Here is a 27,335-nt window from a genome sequence, read left to right on the forward strand (position 1 = left end):
AGGAAGTTCTTCAAATGACTTAAGAAGAGCAAATCATATTAGAAATAAAGGCAAGGCCAAACTCAACATAGACTTCCCAGATATGCAAAGAGCCAGGGCTTTTTAATGAGTCACTGATTTTTTTTAAGTTTACCAGTATGAATAGCACTAGGGAAATTTGCACCAAATGTTATTCTGACTGTTTGTACAAAGTATGAATCAAAAAACATACATGAGAGTCAAATCTTCCTAGTATGGGCAAAAGAATGGGTGTTTAAAAAAGAATCTCAGAAGGAATAGTTAGACACAGGAGAACAATAAAAATGGGTACCATGAAAAAAAAATGGGAGGAGAGTATTGAGAAAGAAGAGGTAACAAATAGCTCTGAAGACTGCCACGTGTGCTTTGGAATTGGTCACCAGGAAACCATATTGCTGGTCTTGAAGAGGTGATTTTCTTTGAAAGTACTTGATGCAGGAGCTAGATTGAATGGGAAATGATAATCAAAAAAAAAAAAAAAGACACCCCAGGCTATTCTTTACGTTTGGATTGCTTGTATTAGTAAAGTATAGAGGCTAAAGGAGAAATTATTTTTTAATTTAAAACAATGTTATTTCTATATTGAGTAGCATATTCTTGTTGCAAAGCAGAGGTTAAAGACTTGGAAGAAAGAATGTAATAAATGAGGCAAATTTTTCAGGGAGACAAGACAACCCATCCAGAGAAGAGAAGCTGGGATTGACCCACTAATGGATGGTAACTCAACCCAGGCCAGTGGAGCAATTTGTCATCAATGCATGGAAGAATGGCAAGGTCTTAAAGAACAACATTTACTCTTTATTTATATGGAGTAAGAGAACAAACATCCTATGAATCTTAACCCTACAATAAATGATTATAAAAAATACATTATTAGAACACTGACTCACTTATTCAAGTAACATTCGTTAGAACATCTACTTGCACTAAACAGTATGCTACTTGGATATCACAATTACAAAACTAATGAGAAATTAATAATGAGGAATACTTTTTAAAATAAGAAAGATTTGGTTTGATGAATATTACAAAAAGAAGTGAGAGAAACCAGGTTCTGTAGTATATTTTTACTGACTTATTTGTTGATTTTTAATTGATGAAAGAATATATATATTTCTTACATATAGGATGATATTGTACAACATGCATACATTGCAAAACAGTTAAAACGAACAAAAATAATATAAAGACTTTCTTTATATTGTTATCAGGGGGAGAAAAGTTGAAGGTGAGTGTTCTTCCCCACATTGAAATTCTATACATCATTCCTCAAGTACAAGGTGCATTCATCTGCAGCATGAGACATCTGAAATGGTAGAAATATCTGAAATAGTTTTTGGCCCAAAATATGTTTTTTAGAGAACAGACGGGTGGCAGCATGAAGTTGCTATAAGCAGCCAGGCAAAACACTCAGTGTTAGCAAACAACATCCACAGTAACAAATCTGAAATCCCAGGAGGGTATTTCCCATTACTGATGTATAAACACGTGCCTGAATTTATGAGCAGCACAAACCTTTACTCCTAACCTAGTGGTGCCTGGACTATAGAATGCTTTCCAGACAGTATTTCACTTACCTGTACCTATAACACATTTCATTCAGTAAACTTCACTGTATAAAAAAATATTTTTCACCTTATCTAATGGGTTGTATTTTTAAGATGGGACACCAAAATCACAAACTATTATTTTTCTCATATTATTCAGAAAGGTAAGAAGAAAACATTATTAATGAATTTGATAGCCCTGTAAAACCAAAAATCATTTTGTTTAGAATCTTAATACAAGTGAGAAGCAAAGCATGCCAATATATAATGATACTTAGATGAATGAACAGTCTACCTATTTTCTCTTGCTACCATATCAAACTGCTGTACACTTGGTGGCTCAGGTTAACAAAATCTTACTATCTTAAAATTCTACAAATACTTTGTGAGTAAAACTTGATGACTTACCCAGGCTTGCTCCTACAAAAAGCTTCAGGAAAAGGTTCATTTCCTTACATTTTCCACTTGTTAGGAACCACTGACACCCCTTGACTCATGTTCCTCCATTTTCAACACAGTGGTCTGCTTCTCTGACCATGCGCAAAGTCACATCTCTCTCAGACTCTGTCTTACTCCTCCGCGTACTTTCCACGTTCCCACTGGTTATATTGGGCTCATCCAAACAGCCACAGATAACTGCCTTATTTTAAGCTTTTGGCCGTATATCATAAAGCCCCTTTATCATGCAGGTAACATACTCACAGTTTACAGGGTTAGCATTCTGTAGTCTTCCTTGTTTATTATTCTACCTAACACAGCCTCGGTTAGTTAAAAAAAAAAAAAAGAAAAGAGAAAAAAAGAAGAATTGAAGGACAAGAAAAGTAACACCGTTGATTATTTTAATAGATATTTAACAGTACAAATATAGTACAGTGGTATGAAACTGGTTTTTATATTCCATGTGACCTTATCAATATTCATACTGTGATACAATGATGGAAGCTAAAAATATATTGAAAGACAATGAACAAAATACTGAGGACACCACACAATGAATCGAAATAACTATCTATTGGTACTGGTTAGTCTATGTACTATGAAATCTAAAAAAAATTGTGTATGTGCATGCATACGTGTGTGTGGGGGGGGGTTTATATGTTGCTGGATGGAACCAGGGCCTCATGCAAGCTAGAGAAGCTTTACATCTGAGCTATATCCCCAACTCAAAAGCCATAATTTTAAGACATTTTTTACCATTATTGTCATATTCATAAATGCTTTGAAAATACAAGTGGTATCTTGGTTCACAAATTTAATTTATTTCACACCATTTGGGGGAAGATGGCTATAGTGGTGGTTGACACTCGAAGTACATTTCGAGAATGAAAGCAAAATTTTGCCTGTGCTTCTATGTGCAAACCAAATTGTTCACAAACAGAGGTGTTATTGTATAATTTCTTATTATGCCCACTCTAACACATTGTAAAAATTTTGAGATAAATTTCACTGTAAGTTATAAAATGCCATATAATGTTTTAAATATAATATAGTTTTTTATTAAAAATTATAAGTTTATTGGTATAATTTAGATATATATAATGATCACGTTCATCATAGAGAATTTGTACCTATACATGATATATTTTCATTCCTCCTTTTTCTCCATTTTTCTCCCCTTCATCTGCCTTTACTCCTTCCTTCTTTACAAAGCTTTGTTTCAATTTATTTTTTTTCTCATTTTTAAAAATTTTACCTTCTTTTCTTTCGTCCTCCTGCATCCTAGTTCCTTTTTCCTTTTGAGCAACTTCTTCCCATTTTCCAATATCTGTTACACATCCTGATCCTTATTCACATTTTTAGTTTCTCACACCAAAGGGAAAAATAAAGCTTTTAAACATGTGCATCCAATTTATTTCACTTAAATGTGTGAAATCAAGGTGAATCCATTTAGCTAGAAATGTCTCTAGCTTATCCTTATTTAGGGCAGAGTAATTAGATTTTAAAAACCCTACAACTTCTTTATCTGTTCATCAGCTGATGAGCATTTGAGCCACCTGAAGACACAACTCTTATAAACTGTGCTTCTTTAAGCATGAACAAGCATATACTGCTGTTGTGGTGTTTTTAATTTGTTCAGGAAGATATCAAAAAAGGGAACAGCTAGGTCTAATGGAACCTCTAGTTTTAGTTTTTTGAGGAATCTCCACACTGACTTACACAGTGGTTGCACCAGTCTGCACTCCCACCAGCAAACAAGAAGGGTTCCCCCCCACCCTCCCACAACTCCCCCAGAATTTGTTGATAGGTTGATTTCTGGATAACGGTCATTTTTTCTGGGGTGAGACGGAATCTCAGTGTTGTTTTAATTTGCTTCTCTCAAATGACCACTGATGTTAAACACTTTCTCATATATTTATTTACTGTTTGAACTTCTTCATTTAAGAAGTGCATATTCATTTCAGATGCCCATTTTTTGATTGAGTCTTTAAATTAGGGAAGTCTGATTTTTTTCTGAATTCTTTATGTATTTTAGATATTAGTCTTTTTCTGAGAAACAACTGGCTAATTTTTTTTTTACATTCTGGTTTTTCTTTGCACTCTGTTGATGATTTATTTCGCTGTGTGAAAGCTTTTTAATAATATGAGATCCTACTTGTTAATTCTAATTATTTCCCACGCAGTTGGGGGGTTTTACTCATGAAGTTTTTGCCTACACCTCTGTCTTCTAAATTTTATCTATTTTAATTTCTAGTAGACTTAGTATTTGTTTTTATATGTAGATCTTTGATACATTTCAATTTTAGGGTATTGCATAGTGAATGATATGGATCTAGTTTTAACCTTATGCATGTAGAAAACTATTGAGCTCTGGATTTTTTTTTACTAGTTCCATTTTGTGCTTATCACAATACCTCGGTAGTATAAAAATATCATATAATTATAAGGAATTTTGCTAACATTTTAAAGCTTTTCATATATATTTTTGTTGAAATAAAGAAACAACATAGATGTAGGGCAATCTTTTTATTCTCTAAACACAATGAAAAAGACAAGATGTTTATTGTTCCCGTTCATATAATAACAGAGTCCAGATTCCAGCGCTATCAATAGAATTCTTTCTTTTCACCTTTGGGTGCCTATTCTTACTTCAGCCTGAAATTACATGATTAAATATTTTAGAATCAGAATTTCAGATTATGGTTGAAAGCTTAAACTAATACAATGAAGTTTGAAGAATCAAGGGAAGTCATTTACCTACAGTGTGAGCAAAATGATCAACTTGAAAAAAGAAGAAAATATTTACCTATAATAAATTCCAGAGAATTACAATCAGCTGGAGGAGAGAGGAGGTTAACAGAACCACTAATCCTGACAACTTGGTTAGATTTAGGATTTGTTTTTCTGGAAAATTATTATACATGAATGTGGAATTATGCCAATGTAGTGATATCTGCTGTGTAGCAAAGAAAAATTCTCACACAAAGACAATGAATCACATGGTAAAATTCTCCACATAACTGATTATCAAAGCAATGGGAATAAAAACCATACAGTAAAATAGTCTCACTCACAGTTGAATGATTATTAGAAAAATAAATAAATATATAAAACAAGTTTTGGCAATATGACAGCTATTGGAGACGTGCTCAGAGGTCTTATGACATTTCGCATAGCCTTGTGGTCGTAGCTTTCCCACGGTTTAGGAGTATCGTGTCTAAACTACTAGCTCTGTGGTCAGATTTAGATCTAAGTCTTTTAAAAGAACATCCTTGAAAGGAGCTCATATGCTTAAAAGTGGGGCAGTTGATTTTTCTCTATTAATTAAAAACATTTGCTATCATCTTCGCAACAACCTTGTTAATCCTCACAGTGTTAATGATCAAATCAAAACTGAAAATGTTTAAATGGAAGATATATTTACATATTAGTCTGAAACACATTCCACAGACACTAAAGATTTAAAACAAGCAGTTTAGTCAAAGTACTTATCCTTAATTCACATGCTTAAACTTTACCTACAAAGAGAAGTGTGAGCTAAAGATTATAATGTGGTTGACATATATTATCACCATACTTTCCACAAATAAATCTGGTATGTTTAAAAATACCAAGTATGCAAGGATATGGAGAAATGTGAAGCCTCATGCACTGTTGGTAGGAATTTAAAATGTTGCAACAGCTATGGAAAACAGTATGGGGCTTTCTCCAAAAATTAAGAATGGAATATAGAATTACCTAAGATCCAGCAGTCTCACTGCTGGATAAACATCCCAGAGAAATGAAACCAAACCTCAAAGAGATGTTTTCACAGCCATGTTTACAGTAGTACTATTCACAACAGCCCCTAGGTGAAAGCAAACTGAATGCCCTGAACATATAATTGCATGTAAAAAATGAGATCTAGACACAAACGTATTATTACTTTTTTCCTTACAAAGGAAAAAAAGTGCTGTTGCATGTCATAAAATGATTTAGTCTTAGAGAAATTGTATTCAATAAGTCAGTTAGAAAAGGACAAAAGCTGTGTGATTCCACTTCCATGACTTATCAAAAGTAGTTAAAGTAATAGAGAAAGAAAGTAGATGAGGGCCTGGGATTTAGCTCGGTAGCCTGCCTGACAAGCGTGAGGTCATGAGTTTGCGCTCTGGTAGCAAAAAAAAAAAAAAAATTGTTAGTTACCAAGGTCTGAAGATATAAGTACAAAATAAAAGAGTGACAATAGGAAAAAAGAATTAAAGAATATCATGACTCAGTACAAGTGTCTTCTGTGTTTTCTATGCTTCTGACCTGTTAGTGTAGATTTTAATTTGTATGTATGTTTATTAACTTTGTGAAATTTTATAAGAAAAATGCATGAATCTGATGCTGGCAAAATAAAGAGGGGTGGAGGGAAGGGGAAAAAGAAATGAAGTGTGTTACGTATTTATACCAATTTCTCACGATGAAGTAAGTATTTTGTCTTGCAAACATGTACTAATGAAAGTCAGTAAGTAAAGAAAATCACAAAAAGTAGAATGGGGAAGGGAAATTGCTTTTAATAGAGTCCCTTTTGCAGGATGAAGAACTGCTGGAAATCTGTTTTTACACCATTTTAAGTATACTTAGTGCTATTAAACTATACACTTGAAAATAGTTAAGATGGAACAGTAAAAGTCTGCACACAAGAAGAAGACAGTATTACTGTCAGTGACTTTGAATATATGGCCGTGGGGTAGGTGCCAGCACAATCATGACAAAGCACCAAATGATACAAATATAGCACTCTAGAGTGACATCCCAGGATGCTCTTTGGACTCAAAGACTCACTCACTCATCACCTGCAAATGTTACAGACACAGTCTCCAGCATAGGAATTACCATCATCTTGGAAAATAAAAAGAAAGTAAAAGAGAGTAAATAATAAAGATTTGTCTAAAAAGACTCACCTATGCCAAAGAAAGTATTTGATATCTGAAATGGAGTTTTGTTTTAATAGAGTCAGTACGAAAGCCAAAAGAAGACAGTTCAGACAGGAAGGTAATGAAATATTCATTGGAAATTCTAAGTTATCTATCTTCTCTTGGAATGTTGGATTATAAGCAAACACAGGCACACATTAAGAAATAACAAAACTATATTTTCTTTTACTTCAGTTAAGGTAGGTTACACTGAGAATCTTATTTCTGTTTTGATTGAGAATCTCAAGTTGTAGCTATCAATTACAACAGCATTGCAAAACAGGATGTGAATCTACCAAAGTAGACATTGCCCAGGAAGTGGCAGGTAATGATTTTGGTGACCCTTAGAACTTCATCTGCCACTTTTCCGTGAAAATGTTGAAGACAAAATTATAAAGAGTGTACTATTGGAAAGGCATTGGTGTACTCATTTCAACATTGTCTTCCAAGATTTTTATTTTGGCCAGAAATGCATGAGAGGGATTCACTCTACACCTGTGGCAGGTGACACGAATTTGAAGTTCTTGCTAGAGGTATCTCAAAATGAATCAGAGAAATAGAGACTGTATCAGATTGGGGTTCATTGGCCAGATGGACCATGTGAAAGAACCAATCAAGGAAAGGATGAATCAGCAAATTCCTAGGACCTAAAGGATGAAATACAAATGATTGACCACGGAGATACAATCCTGCTTTTCTAGCACTATGACTACAATGTAAACAATCCCTTGATTTTCTGACTGGTCAAAGACACTTTCTGTGTAAGCCACAGGAAAATAGAATGAGCACATTATTAAGACACAGCAATCAGTAGGCTTGAACATTGTGGCTTGTTAAATTTCCTAAAAGAAGGTGTGTATTTTCCTGCTCTGCTCCCATTACAACAGCTAAGATTTCTTGTTCTCTCTCTACTAAGAAAGAGCTGGAAGGAGAAAGAAAACTTACTACATTAAGAAAATAAGAACTTTATTGAAGCAGAGATTTTACCATGTAAAAAGAAATAAGTGGGTTGACTGAAAATAGCTGACAGTGTTCACAAGTAAATAAGCATGAACCACCCCAATTAACTACAGAAATATTTCAATGGTATCCTAAGTACACATATTACTTCTAATGTTTCTCTATGAATTTTAAGTAGTCCACTTCCCAGAAAGAACTGAAGATTGCTTTACACAGCACAAGAAATGACTCTGAATGCCAAAAAGTTCCTTCAAAAACCACAAAACTATTTTATATACAGTTCACCTAAAAAAAATTCCCACAAGGTATCATAAATTGAATTCCTTAAACACACTGCCCGCAGATGAGGCAAATTGTGGTTCAAGCTAGAGATAAATACTGCATTCCTTTACATAAAATTATAGCCAAAAGGAAAACATTGGAAATTAAAGCTGCTATATTAAATATGCTATTGTAAGTTGAAATTTCTTTTCATTAACTGAACACATGATATGTATATATTCAATGAAAAAGTTCATGAGAAATTATTAACAAAGTGACATATATGGCACCCAAATTTTCAAAGTATAAACAAACAAGTTAATTAAAATGTGAAATGTCCATACTTAATCGTTTAAAATAAAGGCCTTCCAGGTACATAGATGATTTGGGAAAGTTAGGGTCCCTCAACAGAAAAAAATTAGTTGATTTATTTAGACATTGTTTGCATCTGATTATTTTATACAATGTTACAATAAGAAAGAATTAAAACTCTTTCTAAAGCATCGCTTTAAATGTATGCAGAATTATGACAGTAGACATCATACAGATAGAGGTGAAGAGTTACTCTAATTCTATTGTGGAACACTGGAGAAGACTTGCCATGTGTTACAGATTAGTTTGCAACAACATTCTCGTAGTGGTAGGAGATGTGGTCTTCCTTTACACATTTTTGGAATGACACTATGGAGATGCTCCTCTCAGAACTTGGGTGCTCAAGAATCTGCTATCATTTAACTGTCTTAACAATTGTAAGCTTGGTATCAATGCCTCAGCAAATAATTAGTGTACACTCTATGTATTCTGTGTATTCTAATCCAACTCTTTACCTCTATCTACATGATAGAGGTACTTCTCTACTTCATAATTCTGTATACATTTAAAGTGATGATTTAGAAAGAGTTTTAATTCTTTCTTATTTTAACATCTTATAAAGCATTCAAATGTTATTTGACCTCTGGTGGGTGGTCGATTGATTTCTTTGGAATATAATTACACATCAGTGTCACCTCCTAGCTCCAAAAATATAGATACAAATTCATGGCATGTGAAAGGATTAAATAATGAGAGGTCATGCAGCATATTTATAGTGAGCATGAACTCTAGAACATAAAAGTACAAAATGCAAGGCTAGTTGAAAAATCATGGTAGAAACTAAACTTAAAGACAGAAAAATTACTTCATGGAAAGCATTCCACATTAGGTACACAATGACAAACAAATTTACTTATGTGAAAAATGCAATATTTGTTATTTATGAAATAAGCTATACATTACATAGTAAGATGGCCCTCCTAAGATTGACATCACAGCAAATGACTATTTCATCACATTTAAATTTGCTGGAATGCATGTATATTGAAAAGTGTATCAGAGTTTTAGTGGAGAAACAGATATAACATAGGATATAAGAATATAGTATAAGAAATTACAAGATCAACTTCTGATAGCCACAGAATTGGATAGGGAAATGTGCAGAGGGGGTCTGCACCCTGGAGACTGAAGGTTTCCATCCAAGGTCTAGAGTTCACTGCAGTGTCCCACCAAGTCTGTATCAGGAGGCCATTGGGCCTTCAATGGAAGGCTGAAGGGTCTATGCAGAAAGACTGATGTGTCTGTGATGGAGGACTGAAGATCCAAGATGAAAGCCTGAGTCTGCACAAGAGAGATGAGTTGTGAGCTCACAGCAAAAACTGGAGCTCCTCCACAGAAGAGAAGCAAGCCCCTCCTTCCTCATTTCCCCTTTGTACTGTCCGATGATGAGCCACCCTAGATGTAGAATTGCTGAGTCACTTTAGTTATGCTTCTAAACATCTTCAGTTGACGCAATCAACCATTGCAAAATGTATAATATATTTCATGATAGGAGAAGCAATAATTATAAGAATTATATATTAAGAGTCTTTTTCCTTCCACAGCAATTCATCTTGGCCAAAATAAAACTTAAACTTGGTAAGACTCATGGTATCACCAGCCTATCTTTCAACATAAATATCTAGTATTTTGACTACTTTGGGAGATAAAAGTACTGTGAAGACAAGATGGAAAGAAGATGAAAGAATCAAGGAGAGATTTTGTTATTATTTTCTTATCTTGTCTGTTTTGCCTTATTTTAAATTAACTTCATAACAAGTAATGGAAAAAAGTATATAATTTAGGATAAAAACAGATAAAGTAATATTTTACAAGAAATTCTTATTGGAAAATTTCCCCACGTAATAGCAATCTGTACTATATATGTTTCATATTCTATAAATGGGAAATAAGTACAATTATTCCTCTAGGGTAGGGAAAATTAATTTCTTTAGTAATTATACATATTTATAACTGACATGCTTGATATAAAAGTGATAAGTAACTTCATTCTTCATTGTTAATGTGAATAGCTAAAGGGAAATATATTTTAATATAAAATTTTCCTAGTCTCATAATTTTAAAACTTAACATAATTGCCTTAAGCAATAAAAACACCTGCTTTCAAGTATGATGTTGAATTTGAAGACAACTGAGATATCCAAGATCTTTTTTAAGAATAGAATTTTTAAAAACTATTTCTACGATCTTTTCAATGTGATTGATAATATTTCATAAAGCATAAATTGAATATATCTAATAAAAAGAAAATTAAGTTTTCACATAAAATTCTTTCACATATTTCATTTGAAAAATTGATACCTTTGCAGATTTGCTTTAGTATATCATCATGTCTCACAAAACATTTAATCTGCAAAAATCAATATTTTCTTTTATAAATTTGAAAACAAAATCAATGCATCAAAAATTAGTGATTAACTTATTAACATTCTATAAGATGGTGTTAAGATTCCAAGATGCATGCAAAATTCCATTTTAATAAGTATAATGGATTTTGAGATACTCAGTATATGTGTGCACTAGCGTTTTAGTCTTGAGGTACGTCCCTGGTCCTGAGACACTCAGCAGTTTTAGGACATGACACACTAAATACAATGATGTAAAACACCTACATTTTTTTTTTTTTGGCTCTGTCCTTGAATCACAAAGAACAATCATTTCTCCACCTCTTCTTATTTTAAAGAATTTTTTATCTATTCTATCTCTCCAAGTCAAACTCTGAGTTATATGTTAGATCATTGCATCACCTACCACTGCCTTGCCTCTCCTAATCTCCATGTATCATTTGTAGATAAAGAATTCACGGAGTCTTGCAACCTTTGCATTCCTTTGTTGTTATGCTAAGCTATCAAATCAATATTGACTTCTCTTATTCCTTCACCCAGACAAGAACAATAGTCTACTTAGTATTTCATTCAAACACATATGAAAAATATCCATATTCTAAATCCTTCACTGTTCCTCTCCTGAAAATTTCTAGTCTTTATACTAACATAGCGTAGCTTAAAACTGCAGAGTCCTTTGATAAAGTTAGACCAGAATTATGGCTGCATTACTATTTAGTAACTGTACTGTACTGTAGCTGTACTGCTGTGGTCCTCAGTTGATTCTCTTAGAATTATACTACATAGATTGTAAGACATGTTGCAGAGATTAACTGTGATGAGACTATGTGCACATTTTACAGTGTCCAACACATTGCAGCCTTGGAATGAATAACAGCATTTTTCTACACCCTTTTTTAATTCTTATAATTCTAAGAAGAAGAACAAACATATTCGTAGTTAACATCATTACTACAAATATGTCCTCCATCCTGCTCCCCCAAGGACAGTCTCACCATTGTGTAGAATATTTATTTGATTAGTTAGCTACTTCTCTGATGATCTTTAGAAATCTTATCAATGCACACTAAGCACTTATTCCACACCCTCAGAATGTTTTCGTTCTCCAGTTTCTGACTCTCTGTCGGTGTTCTGTAGCTTCAGCTGGCTTTCATAAAGATTATCAGGTCAACCCTTTAACTCTCATGATGTCTCCTGGTCCCATTTTCCTGACTGTCATAACTTTTACTCTGATAACTTTTACCTTCTGATGTCTTCTGGTTAAGTCCCATGTTAAGGAATCAGTGTCTTTTGAACAATACGTTTTCTTTTCTAATGATTGTCAAACTTTCAGTTTTTCAACAAAATGCTTGAGTGTTAAGTGGTACAGTATTAGGAACAGAACAGCTGAGGCATAGATGATGTTTGCATTGTATCACAGGATTTACATAATCCATGTAGGTAGAGGTACATATCAACAGTGAGGCCTGCAGTTACATTTATAAGGCTTATTTGTGTATATTGAAACTGTAGACCTTGTGTTCGATTTTTGGTTCTTAAAATGCTATCTTGAAATACATAAGTACAATGAAATTGCAGTAAAATTTTGATTATATCCAAAGTATTCTAACTTTTGTTCTTTTAAGCTTTAAATTCATACATGAGTATATACAACTGGAAATATTATCTGTAACTGGTACTATAAATATAGACTGGGGGCTACTTATACTCTTGTGACATGCTATCTTCTGTTTTTCTGCTTAATTCAAGACTCAAGAAGGATGAAAACCTTCTAAATGCATTTTTGAGGAATTTTTTATTATAATGAAAACTTCAGGTTTTTTTTCCTGTTTCATTATCTGCCTTAAACATGAATGACCAAAAGTGACTCAGCTGGGAAGAGAAATAATGTGCTGCCCCCTGGAATATGATTTTAGTTAAACTTGATTCCTGCTTTATATAACCATGGACTGCTTCTTCCTTGAAAGAGAAGGACAGAATAAATGTCTAATGTATAAATATAAACCAAAGTGTCTTAATTGAGACAGTGAGGATCAAAGGATTCAATAATGTCTTACAAAAAAATAGAGAACATTCCTTTTGAGACCTCAATTCAAGGGTGAGCAGGTGGGGTAAATGAGGTATCAGGATTTAAGGGGAAATTCCAGACAATACTATGTTTAATTACTTCCGCAAAGGTCCCAGCCATAAAGGTCAAACACAGAGAAGGAAAATTGCCTAAAAGTAAAACAGAAATAAGAATCGAAACTGCAACCAGCTTATACTGGCATTATATAATTGAATGGAAACGTTAAATAGAAGCAGGGCTACAAACTATGTGAACAAATGAGTTTCATTTTGAGGGGTGCCTATGTTTTCTCTGAGAATGATCTACACAAACCAAAGAAATATGAAATCTACAGAAAAAGACACACCCAAACTGAAGTGTTCCAAATTATTCTTAGCTCCCATGAAACAAAAATATTTTACAAAGTGACAAATTGGAGAAAATATGCACAACACATCAAAAGACTACAAATGATTATTTGACATCATTGCAGAAAAACAATTAAAAAGTAAATAGTAATTAAGCTGAACAAAGGACAAAATTAGGTAAAATGTATGGAAGTAGAATAGGAAAAAATGATAATTCCTGTTCATGAATTGGGACATGCTCATTTAAAACACTATGGTTAACTTAAATGGATTGTTTGGCACAGTCAGAAGTTTTCTGTGACTATGTTAAGATATGGTAAAATGGGTCCTTTGTTCTTATGGAGGAATATGAATTAAAATTGTAGACTTTTTGTATCTTTCATTTGGTGATTCTAATTCTAATAAACACAGATATCCTTGAAAAGGCAATTATTTTAAAATTTATAAGTGACACAACCAATAATACAGGCCATATAATGAATTAAGGCCAAAAATGAATTAAGTATAAATGTATATCTCATGATATAGTTGCTGTTTATTTTAAAAAGTAATCATTTAAAATCCTGTGTAGAATAATTCACTTAAAAGTTTAGCATTATACAGACATTTTATGTCTACAAAATAACTAAACCGGTGCATGAAATTGTTTCCTTGAAGAACAGGAACAAACATAAAAGGATATATTTTTCATTTAACCTTTATCCTGTTTTGCTCAATTATCTCTATTTAAAGAGTAAATGCATATGAACTTGCTTTATATTAATTATAAAATTCATGTAAATAATAAAAGTGATGAATTTGACAATATTTAAATGAGAAATTTTCTATTACAGAAGAATACACTTTGCTAAGATAATAATTTAACAAAGATAAGCTTTCATAGTTGTGAATCTGGATCCAATAACAAGGTTTATTTTTATTTTTCTAATAATAATATTCAAACAAACAAAAACATAGCAAATCAAAAGATAAAACTCTGCACAGTAATCATGTTGTCTGTGAAATTATAAAATGCAAAAAGAATAATATTCACAAAAATTGTACAACAAAATCTAGTCACTATTATACTATTACTTCAAAAGGGAAAAACTTAAACTAGTTGATTTGGTGGGGCTATGAGAGCCTTGCTTTCTACTGTTTCAGGTAGGTGGTTACTTGGTTAGTTTAGAAATCTGGCAACTGAGGTTTTGGGTTGCTTTTATTTTGGTTGGAGATTTTATTTTGTTCTGATCTTTTTTCTACGTTTTTGTCAACCAATTTCGTTGTGACTGGACGTAGGATAGATGGAGAAGGATCTGTGTTGAGCAAAGCCCCAGTGTAGACCTTTGGCTTTGTAGAGGTTGCAAAAAGTGATAATTTAATTTTCCTTACTCTAGTAGCCACTGTTGTACAAAAGAAAATATTACACTGTTCCAAACTGCCGTATCTCTAAATCTCTGCACTTACAGAATATTTAAATCGACAGAAGAAAAAATCATGAAAGAATATGAAATAATTGCTAGCATTTTAAAACTTATTCATGCTTAGCCACACATATTTATTCTTACCCTCTCAACCTGGGTAATTATTCCTGTGTTCAGCAGGCATGTGCTAAGGTTTGACCATGCTTCCCAATGCTGCTACAGGTAAGGGAGAGGAGGACTGAGTCTCACCCAAGCCCATGCTGTCACTTTCTGGCCATTTGTAAGGAGCTGGGACATTGGTCTACAAACGTGTAAAATTCTACTGCATTTCAATGAAAACAAAAAACTCTAACATGTTCATATATTTTGTGATTAGCAAATAAAGTTATTTTTTATTTAGTTATTTTTAAAGAACTTTTGCCTTTACTTGGTAGGTGATCAATTTTTGTCTCTCATTCTATATTGGCTATGTTATTTACTATATCTTACATATTTTTTGGAATAAATGAAGTTTAAATGTACACATTTTGTTACATTCTGCATGCAAGAAATCAAACTGAATTGTAAGTTGGAGAAAAATTGATTTAAATAAATAATAAATAAATCTAGGTTTTTAAATTGCATCTATTTCAAATAAGCTTTACCTAAAATGTCCACATAATTCTGACAATGCTCAGTTGGTCAACACCCAAAATCCACACTGCTGTTAACATGAGTACATCAATTATATTTAAAGTGAATTCCTGGGCATTGAATATTGGATAACATTTTTGTGAAATGATCTATCATTGTTCCTCCATTTAAGAAAACTAGATAAATTTATTGTAATAAAGAATTTCTAAATAACTATTTTATAAATGACTATTGATATCATCATGCCAAATACATAAAAAGTTAATGGTCTGTTTAAATGGAATTTTTCCACAAAGTAAAGACTTGTACATTTCTATGTATCAGCGTTAACATCTCAGACTGTTTTAATAAAGAGCTTGTTTTAGGAGATTCTGTGTGAATAAAGCACCCATGTGTATAGACCTTTAACACCTGAGCTAGATGTAAGTGGGTAACCTGATTTCCAAATGATTTATTTATTCTTACTGAATGTCTGAGGCATCATTAAAGAGGATTTTCCTGTCTTTGACATTTGTATTTTTGTCAAACCGAACACCCTGCCCACTCTATCTTTATCTGGTTATATTTTCGAGATGGTTGTTTGGAATGCACTTTCTCATAGTTCTCATAGTTTAATATATTATCTCTCAAGGGATAACATAATTAAATAATAATATTATTTAAATATATCATGACCCTGGAGCAAATGTAGATATGAAGTTATTAACTGAAAATCCTTCCTTTTTCTCTAGGTCATTGAAACTCAAATGAGTTTCATTGTTTTCAAAATATATTCATCATTGCATTTCTGAATTATAATTTCTGGAAATGCACATTTTAGTTGGCTTTATATTCTTTTCCTATTTTATTAAACATATGTTTACAGTAAAAATTATGGCTCTTCCTCCCCTTGCTGGTTTCAACACCCACCTAGTATTTTATCACAGCAGGCCTCTCTATTACTAAATAATACAACTTTTCACTTGGTTTTCACTTTATAACATTTTGTAGAGTGACGCTTCCTTTATTTGGAGTTTCTTGTTTTAAATAATAGTCATTTAAAATATGTGTTATAAATTAGTATCAGTACACTAGTACACACTTAAAAATGTAAATTAAATCTATGAAATAATTTTTGCCATAATGATCACAGTACAACTTCCCTTCAAACTAAACTGTTTTAAAAACAAATAATGTCCCTTAAAATAATTTCAGATTCAATAAAATTAATATTAACTGGAATACACTTACTAAAGAGACCACTATATTATAAAATTATACCTCAATATTAAATCAGTCAATCAATCAATCAATCCTAAGCTTTTATCGCAGGCGTAAGTCTTTAGCACCACACCTTTAACAACTCTAAAACCAAATCTTTGTGTTGGGTACAATATTTACTAACTGTGGCAGGATATGAGCATCTAGGGAGTCAGTTACAGCCACAGTAGTTTTGTTCTGCTCTAGAGAAAAGGTTAGTCTCCAGAACTTGGTGTAGTACTTTCCCAGGTAAAGGAACCAGCATCTGGAGTTAGTTTGGATATAATTAAACAGAGGTACATTTTACACTGACTGTGGCTTTCATGGATTCTCTTCTGTTCTTCAAGGGTCTCCATGAAGACATAAATGTGAGAATTACATGCACTTCAAAACCTTGCATTGAACTAACACTCTACAAAAGTTGGTTTCAGAAGTGTTTATTGTCTTCTCTTCTTCCTAGTTAAATTTGTTCTTTTTACACAGAAAAATGTGCTTCTTAATTTTTAGGTTCATGCCAGAATTTTTTATTTACCTTTGCCTTATTGATCATAGGAGATATATTAGCATCTAAAGATCAGAAGTTTAAGAGATAAAAGATAATTTAATCCATTTTTTTTCTAATGAGGATACAGACACAAGTAAATGCATATACCTAATTAGGATATTATTTTTAGAGAAATATTGACTGATGTGAAATTATATCATAGATATACTTTTATAGTATCTAAAGTGAGTAGATACCATTACATAAAATATTAATCAACATTTAGTGCTCACTAAGTATTGCACACTCTTTTGTGTATTTTATCAATATTAACTTAATCTTTATAACTAACTTGAAGCTAGGTACAGTTATTAGCTGGGTTTGCAGATGGAGAGGGGTAAAAAGATTTGCCTATGATTGCACAAATAATGATTTGTACCACTATGTTCTTTTGCCTCATTTTCTGGAAAAGGAAAGCTTACAGCATAAGCAGAATAAATGCTATAATTTGCATTGGGTATAGGCAGAAATTCAGACAGAACGTTTTAGTGATCTTCTCAAAATATACTGGGTATTTAGGAGCAGAGATAACCTCACAACCCAGAATAAAATATCAGATTTAATTCCATTCCAAAAATTATTTCCATTACATCATATCATCAAAGATTTTCAAATGTAAACATTAAATCAAACATAATTTATCAATGCTATATTTTAACATTTGAATGAATTTCTATGAAATTGATCAAGATGGAAAGTAAAAAATTAAGTTACTTCAAATTGATATAAAAAATTAAGAAACAAGGAAGTATTTCTGATCAATAGTTTTTTTGTTGCTGCTGTTGTTGTTTACATTTTGATTCAGCAAATGTGTCTTGAGGCCAACCCAACCAAAGCTCCTAACTATTGGCTATAGAACAAGACTGAAAATTTGGTGAGCTTATAATTCCTGACTTCAAGTTATTTAAATCATTCAGGCTAGCAAACAGTAAGAGTTTATTATATTTTTAAAATCTTGGAAAAAATTAAAAGGATTCTGAAGGAACTACACAGTAAGGCTGACTTAGTACATTAGATAAAAAGCTTGATCTTTTTTTCCTTTCCTAGGAGTATAATGTAAATAACAATGCAATTGCAGTAGTAAAATATTACATTGATTCATAATAATGTGTGATTTTAAGAAAGCCCTATATGATCACACATTGAAATCATCCATTGATAAAATAAAATTGATAATGACCACCTCCAATGGTACTGAGAGTAAAATTGTATATAAAAACCTGGCACAAATCAGAATATGCCATAAAATATATTAGCCCGTGTAATTTATTTTGAAAGTTGTATTTAGATCACTGATACTTATTTGTAGCCAACTACACTTTAATATTATCTGGAGTGAATTCAAAAGATAATTATTGCTACAAGGACCACATGCCATACCAATCACTACCGTACGTTTCAAGTACGGCTGTCACACCCATATAACATGGTCATAAAATAATATGACCACTAGAATACTAATATGACCAGTTATACACAGTAGTACATCTTCACAAACAGTGGTAACCGGTTCACAAACAATTCATTCTGTGATTCTAGGGAAGATGGTCACATTCATGTTTGTTACCTGCCACAAAATTTTCAAACAGAAGCAAAACTTTGCCCAGTGCTTTTGTTATGAACTGATTGTTCGCAAACTGGGGTATTATTGCAGAACTCTGAGATCACAAACACTAGAGTATGCTGCAGAATCATTTCACACTTAATTCATTCCAAGTTTAAAGATTTTTCTTTGCATAATATCATGCTTTCTCAGATATTTGTACTGTCCAAATATCATTCAGTTCATTAATATTTTAATAGTGATAAAAATCCACGTTATTAAAATTGCCCTCTTAATCATTTCAAGCACTCAGTTGAGTACAAATCAATCATATTGTGCAATCATCATCAACACCCATTGACAGAATACTTTGATTTTGAAAAAATAAACCTCTGTGCTCACTGAAAAAATTCAGTTCCCTATTGTCTTCTCACTGTGAGCTGATAACCGCTAGTCCACTTTCATCTCTAGGAATTTGGCTACTCTAGGTTTGTAACATAAGGGAAGTCACACAGTATTAGTCTTTAATAGTTAGCTATTTCACTTTGCATGTGGCACAACTTCCTTCTTTGTTAGACTAGTATTCTAATACAAGCATTTGCCACATTTTGTTAATTATGTGGCACTAGACATTGAAAGTGCTTCCACAATTTTGGTTATTGTTAATAATGCTTCCACAAACACAGGTGCAAAAATATCTGTTCAATTCCCTGCTTTAGATTCTTTAGATATGTACCTAAAAGTGAAATTGCCTGTTCATATAGCAATTGGATTCTTAATTTTTTAAAGAACCACCACACATTTCCATAGTGGCTAAAACATTTTGCATTTTTATCAACGATGGAAAAATGTTCCAATTTCTTCATATCCTTGCCTACATTTGTAATTTTCTTTTTTTATGATAGTCATTCTAGTGATATCTTTTCATGTGCTTATTAACTATCTATGTATCTTCTTTGGAGAAATATCTATTCACTTCCTTTGGCTATTTTTTTATGGAGTAATTCTTTTAAATTACATTAATTTTCCATACATTATATATGTCGACCTTTTATCAGATATTTTATTTGCAAATATTTCCTCCCATTTTTGCCTTTTCTATCTGTCAACTGGATACTTTAATGCACAAAATTGGTGTAGTGATGTTATCTATTTTTTTGACACAAAGGTATCTTTATTTTTATTGTTATCTGTTTTTCATTGTGATCAAACACTATGGTGAATGTTTAATATTTTAAACTTATTATAGCAAATGACACATGGCCATCGATTCCCCTCAAAATATTCCCCCTTGCTTTGAATACCTTTATCACACTGCTTTTTCCACTTTCTGAAACATTTTTAGAAGTCATTTTCACAAGTGTCTTCTTGTGGCTTCCTTGATATCCTAAATCTATTCAAACAATTTGCACCAATGTCTGTTAAACATAAAAATGCAGTGTGTTCTCAGTTACCTTATTATTTGACTCTGGCACCCAGTGTCCCCTGGCTCTTCCCAAATATCACAATGACCATAAAAGGCAAACATTTTGAATTGATTCAGGATAGTAAGGCAGTCACAACTCAACTAAGGACATTCATGAAAGAAGACTTCAGAACTACTTCAGAAAATGACAAGAACGGTAAGTGTGTTCCAAGCAAGGGGAAGTAATGTTAGGAAAATGAATGGAATGTGTTTTCTACTGTAGTAAATTTTAGGATTTAAACATTCACCATATTTGTTCATCATACCTGCATGTTTTAGTGTGTTACCCAACGCCCTAAAGTTTTCCCCCCAAATACAAGATTTTTGTAAATTTAGCTCTCATGTTTATATCTTTGATAAATTTTGAATTAATATTTTATATATGATGCAAGAGATAAACATCCAATTAATTCGTCTGCTTGTGGACATTGTTTGCCCAGCATGATTTGCTGGCAAGACTGTTCTCCTCACTGGATGGTCCTGCCGTCCTGGTGAACATCATTTGACCCGTTATGTGAGCATTAAATTTTAGGCTGTTCAACCTATTCCAGTGGGATCTTTGTGCCTTTATGCCAATACCCCTTGTTTTGATTAATGTACAATAAATTTTAAAATCAAGAAATATGATATCTCCAACTTTGTTTTCCTTTTCTAAGATTATTTTGGCTAGTCTGAATCCCTGAAGTCTCAATAGGAATTGTAGAATTAATTTTCTGCTCTTACAAAAAAACGTGTGGTTGGAACTTCGATAGGGATCACATCAAATCTGCAGATTACTTTGCACAGCACTGAGACCTCAGTTCATGGAAACTGACGTCCTTGCTCTTATCCATTTGTCTTTTCAGTTCTTTTCTAGTTTTACGTTATAAATCCTTTTCCTCCTTGGTTAAGTTTGTGCCCAATATTTTATTCTTTTTGCTAATATTTTAAAGGCATTTTTCCTTCATTTTTTTCATTATTAATATATAGATATACAATTGACTTTTGTGTTGGTTTTGTATCTTGTAATTTTGCTCAATTCATTTATTCATTGTAATAGGTTTTTATGGATTATTTAATGCCTCCTAAAAGATCATGTTGTATGTGAACAGATATTTTTACTTGTTTTTTAATTTGAATGCCTCTCATTTTTATTTTCTGTACTAAATGTTCTTGGTAAGAATTGTAATGCTGGGTAAGACTTGTAGTGATAAAAGAATGTATTCTTGTTTGTATCTCTTGATTTTTCAGGTAAATCTCTCAATCTTACACCATTAACTATGTGGTTAGCTGTGAGCTTTTCATACGTGGCCTGTATTAAGTTTCCTCCTATCTTCTTAGTTCTTCAGTTTTTTAATAATGGAGTAGGCTGGATCTGATCAAATGATTTCCTTCTGTATCAGTTGAGATAATTACATGGTTTTCAAAACTGCATTTTTCTTAATATAAAGGAATTGGTTATATGATTGATTCAAGCATGTTGAACCATGCTTACATTCCAAAAGTAAAGCCCCTTCAGTCATATTGTGTAATCCTGTGATTGTGTGGTGAAATTTAGAACACTCAGAGTTAGACAATGTATTGTTGAGGATATTTGCATTAGTGTTTATTCAGGTCTATAGTTTCCTTCCTTTATGTCATTTTTCTTTTCTTTTTTAACCAGAAATTGAACTCACGACCTCACACTTGCCAGCCAGGCACTGCTCCACTGACCTAAATCTCTGGACCTAAGGTATTTTTCTTTTGGCTTTCACTCAAAATAATATTGGTCATAGAAAGATTCTGAAACTGTTTAAAAGAATTTAAGGGAGATTTACTTTAATTCTTCAAATATCTAGTAGAAATTTTCAATAAAGTCATCTAGCCCTCTGAGAGTAAACTTCTCAGGAAGTTATTACAGATTCCATATTCAGTATTCTTAGTGGTTAAAATCTTGTTCAGATTTTCTAATTGTTCATGCTTTGCTCTTTATTAGTTATATCTTTATAAGAATTTATCTATCTCATCTCCGTCTTTTAATTTGTTCACAGTACTCTCATTTGTATTTCTACAAAACTGGTAATAATGTAACTTTCATTTCTCATTTTAGTCATCTGAGGCTTTTTTTTTCTTAATCAATGTAGCAGAGTTTGTCGATTTTGTTGAGCATGGAAAATTAGATATTTTAAAACTTCATCTATATACATAAACTTTGCATTTTTATGCTTTTATTCAATGTTTGAAAAAACATTGCTATACTAAAATTAAAAGATACATAAATAGAAAATAACAGAATTAGTTATACATCTAGTTAATGGCACACAGAAAAAAAATACAAATTTGCTTAACTTAAATCTATTATGTCTATAAAATATATAGTAAATACAGTTCTCTAAACCCAGATTTAAATTTTTAATATCATATTTTAATGACTGATGCCATAGTAAAGACATAGGGTTTCTAACAACTAAAAATAAGACTGAGTGAATATGGCTACTTTTAAGAGAAAAATGGAGTAAAAGGCAATTATCAAGCTATCCTGCTTTTCACCCTTTGCTTTTTTTTCAGCAATAACTTGTTTATTCAAGTTTAACACCAATTTTTCTACAGAGAAACTTCTTTGATATTTTATTGATGACAATTTCCGAGATAAAATAAGTAGTTTTATATTAAGTATTATACGGCTATATCTATAAAATTAAAATCATGCAGGTAAGTCTCCATCATTATGTGTACTGATGTTTACAATAGTATTTGTCAAATAATTTCCAGATTTTTAATACACTTGACATTAGTATAATTAATAATGAAACTCATAAATCAAAATGAAAATATGCATATATCTTATGAGAACTTATATTTGTCATCACTGAAAATAATTGTACTTCCGAGAGAGAACTAAAATTTGAAAACCAAATGCAAATTTGACTAACTTGACTATAGTTGTTATATCTATTAATATCATATCTTTAAAAACACAAAAGTACTTTTACTACCCATAATTATGTGACACAAATTTTATGGAATCAGAATAATGATACTTTTTTATTTTAAACCCTCCAGTTTTAATTCACATTTATATTACTCTGAAATTATATTTAAGTAAAATTTAATCTTTTCTCATAAGAGCATATGATCACTTAATTTGAAGGAAGATTAGTAGTTTTATTCTTTTGCTTTGGGAAGATATACCCATCATTTTAATATATCCTAATTTAAAATGCTTTTTAGTAACAAAAATTTGCAGCCTCTGTAACCTGTGTAAAATTCAGTTGGACGCTTTCCTTATCAGATTACTGTTCTCCATTCCTATTAACAGCATTTACTCTACACCTCAAGATTCACATCAATTCATCAGCATATCCGGGTTCCAGTCCACTGTGCTTCACACCAACAGAGGGTACCAGTTCACAAGTAGCTGGAGTGTCAGTTATTAATACCAGAGCTGAGGATGAGCACAGTCTGCAAGAAATGGGCTTACGATCCTCATTCTCTCTGATCCTGCTCTTTTGGTGGACTCACCAGTGCAATACCACCTCGCTCCCAATTGTCAAACATGTACTCAGCTCTCCCCTGCTTGAACCCGTGTGTGATTAGTTCTAAGTTGTCTAAAGCTGACGCCCTCCTTGCTATTCCCACGGCCATTTTCCTTACCACCCCTGCTCAGCCTACTGCAGTAACCAATTAACAAATTTCATTTCTTAAAATCATGGTTCTAATCCATTCTTCCTCCTGAATATGGGCTCTTCCTGACCTTTGTATGTTTGCTTTTATCGGTTTGCATTGCTCCTTTGAAAAGCATGGTACATTTACATTTTTTTTTTTTTAATTTAGGGGAAAAAAAAGAAAGGAAATTTTAAAAACATAGCAGTAAAAGGGTACAAATAATATAGAATTTCAAGAAAAAAATACAGTAAGATATCACTACTTAATAGGGTACACATTGTCATCTTAGAAACAGTTGTCCAAATTACAAAATTAAAGCATACAAAGTGTACATTCATACAATGAGATTGCAGACAGTGCCGTTCAATGATTCAACAAAAGCTCAGTAATATGGATTTCCATCCTACACACTCAAACATACATGCAGTTATATCCCTTACACCACCTTCCTTTCCTCTCTTTTTAATAACAATTACACTTTTTGGGTTTTTTTACTCCCACAGTTCTTATTACTTTTCTTGAAAAGAATAAAACCTAACATGGCTAAACAAAACGGAGTCGGTTAGAACAGAAGGATGGGCATAGTACGTGATGTAAAAATAGAATACCAGGTGATCAAAATGGGTACCATTGTGCCTCTTGCTATTTTTAAAAAGAGTTGCCTATATCATCAGGTATAATAGAATTGATCAAAACAGTACAGAACAAGACCAATAAAACCTACACTGGAGACCTTACGGGATTTTAAAAGAAGACAATAGTCAAACCATAATGGGCATCATAGTGAATCTTATTGCCTTCAAAGTGGTTGCCTATACCCTCAAATTTGATACTATCAAACAAAATAGAATATAGTAAAATCTGGTAGAACAAGATGGGAAGAGCAATACTGGGGTTCATATCAGGTTAATAGGAAAACAAAAAGTTACTATAATATATCCCACTATTTTTTAATTTAGTTTTCCTTTAATTGAAAAAAAGTAAGAAAAAATAGATTAATTTTTAAAAGGGTGGGGATTGAGATAAAAGAGGACATTGTATTAGAACAACACAGGTCAGAACCGAACAATTTAAGCACCACTGTGTTTCACTCCCAGATAATCTAACATAATAGTAGTCACCATAGTGCCTCCTTCCTTGTATTATTTGAGTATAACTTCATATACTATAGCATCAAGCATATCAAGACAGTCTAAAGCTATTCAAGAAAATGAAGAAGTTACAGGGTATTTAGAACCAGTTAACAGAAAATGAACAAAGGTATCTATATTATCTCTTTGCCTATAAAAAATTTTGTTTATACTACCGCATATAGTAAAATATAGTAAGATACCACATGTTGAACCTAGTGGAAACAGATGTACAACAGCTTGGTGGGAGTTCAAAACAAGATGATATTAAATCATCACTAGCTTTTATGATGTGTTGTTTTCTTCAGACTAGCTATTCGTACTATCACCGATTCTAAATTGAACAACCCAGGTTAAAACCATTGCAATTAATGAGTGATAACATTATATGGATTCAAACCAATACGATTGAGAATCATGATTACCTCATACTTTTATGTATTGTTATCATTTCTTACACTAAGGAAACTATTCTGTATTTATACATGTAAGTTTGATTTATTTCACTTATGAGTATGGTCTCAAGCTGCGACCATTTATTTATAAATATCTCAGTGTGATCATTCTTTATAGCTGAGTAGTACTCCGTTGTATAAAAATATCACAAATTTTTTATTCATTCCTCAGTTGATGGACACTTAGGTTGTTTCCAAGATCTGGCTATAACAAATTGTGCTGCTATAAACACAGGTGCACATACATCACTGTGGTATGATGCTTTCAGTTCTTCTGGGAATATGCCTAGAAGTGGAATAGCTGGGTCAAACGGTGTTTCCAGCCCCAGCTTTCTGATAAATCTCCAGACTGACCTCCACAATGGTTGTACTAGTCTACACTCCCCACTAACAGTGTAGGAGAGTTCCTTTTTCCCCACAGCCTCTCCAGAATTTGTTGTTGATGGTTTTCTTGATCTTGGCCATTCTTTCAGGAGTGAGATGAAATCTCAGTGTGGTTTTAATTTGCATTTCTTTAATGACCAGTGATGGCGAACATTTTTTCATGTATTTATTTGCCAATTGTATTTCTTCATCTGAAAATTGTTTATTCATCTCAGATGCCCATTTTTGGATTGGGTTTTTGAATTTTGGGGGTCTGATTTTTTAAAAATTCTTTATATGTTTTAGAAAGAAGTACTTTTTCTGAGGGACAGTTCACTAAGATTTTTTCCCAGTTTGTGGGTTTTCTTTTCACTATGCTGGAGATTTCTTTTGACATGCAGAAACTTTTTAATAAGAGGCGAACCCAGTTATTGACTCTGGGAAAGTATTTCCTGTGCGGTTTGAGTCCATTAAATGAAATCTTTACCTACTCCTATGTATTCAAGGTTTTTACCCAATTTGTCTTCCAATATATTTAGTGTTTCTGTTTTAATATTTAGATCTTTGATCCATTTAGATTTTATTTTAATACATGGTGATAGGCATGGGTCTAGTTTTAGTTTTCGGCATATGGAGAGCCAGTTTTTCCAAAACCAATTATTAAAAAGACTGTCGTTCTTCCAGTGAACATGTTTGGCCCCTTTATCAAAGATAAGCTGGTTGAGTGTGTTTGTAGTTATGGTTGTATCTTCTAATCTATTCCACTGATCTTTGGCTCTCTTTTGGTTCCAGTACCATGTTGATTTTACTACAATTGCTTTGTAGTATAACTTCAAGTCAGGGATTGTGATAGCTCCTGCCTTGCCTTTGCTACTTAAAACTGTCCTTGCTATTCTAGGTTTCTTCTCGCTCCAGATGAATTTTAGGAGTGATTTCTCGAGTTATGGGGTATGTTGATGGTACTTTTATTGGAATTGCATTGAATTTGTATAAAAGTTTTGGTAGAATGGCCATTTTCACAATGTTTGTTCTTCCTATCCATGAGCATGGGATGTCTTTCCATTTTCTGAGATCATCTTCGATCTCATTTTTCAGGGTATTATAATTTTCCCTGTATAGGTCTTTCACTTCTTTCATGAGAGTAATTCCTAAATGTTTCATTTTTTGGTTGCTAGTTTGAAGGATGTTGCCTCTCTTATTTGTCTATCTGTGGCTTTGTTGTTAGTGTATAGGAATGCTATTGATTTTTGAGTATTGATTCTGTATCCAACTACATTACTGAATTTATTTATTATATCTAGGAGTCTTTCAATGGAGTTTTGGGGATCTTCTATATATAGTATCATTCATCTGCAAATAATGATAATTTAACTTCTTCTTTTCCTATCTTTACGCCTTTTATTTTTTCTCTCTTGTCTAATTGCTCTGGCTAGTACTTCCAGTACTATATTAAATAGCAGAGGTGATAAAGGACATACTTGTCTTGTGCCTGATTTTAAAGTAAAGGCCTTCAATTTTTGGCCATTTAGTATGATATTGGCTGTTGGTTTGTCATAGATGGCCTTAATTATATTGAGGTAAAGACCATCTATTCCAATTTTCTGTAAGGTTCTTATCATGAATCAGTGTTGAACCTTATC

This window comes from Cavia porcellus, unplaced genomic scaffold (assembly GCF_034190915.1).
Source record: "Cavia porcellus strain 051 isolate PalLab524CR breed Dunkin Hartley unplaced genomic scaffold, mCavPor4.1 scaffold_24, whole genome shotgun sequence".
Taxonomy (NCBI): domain Eukaryota; kingdom Metazoa; phylum Chordata; class Mammalia; order Rodentia; family Caviidae; genus Cavia; species Cavia porcellus.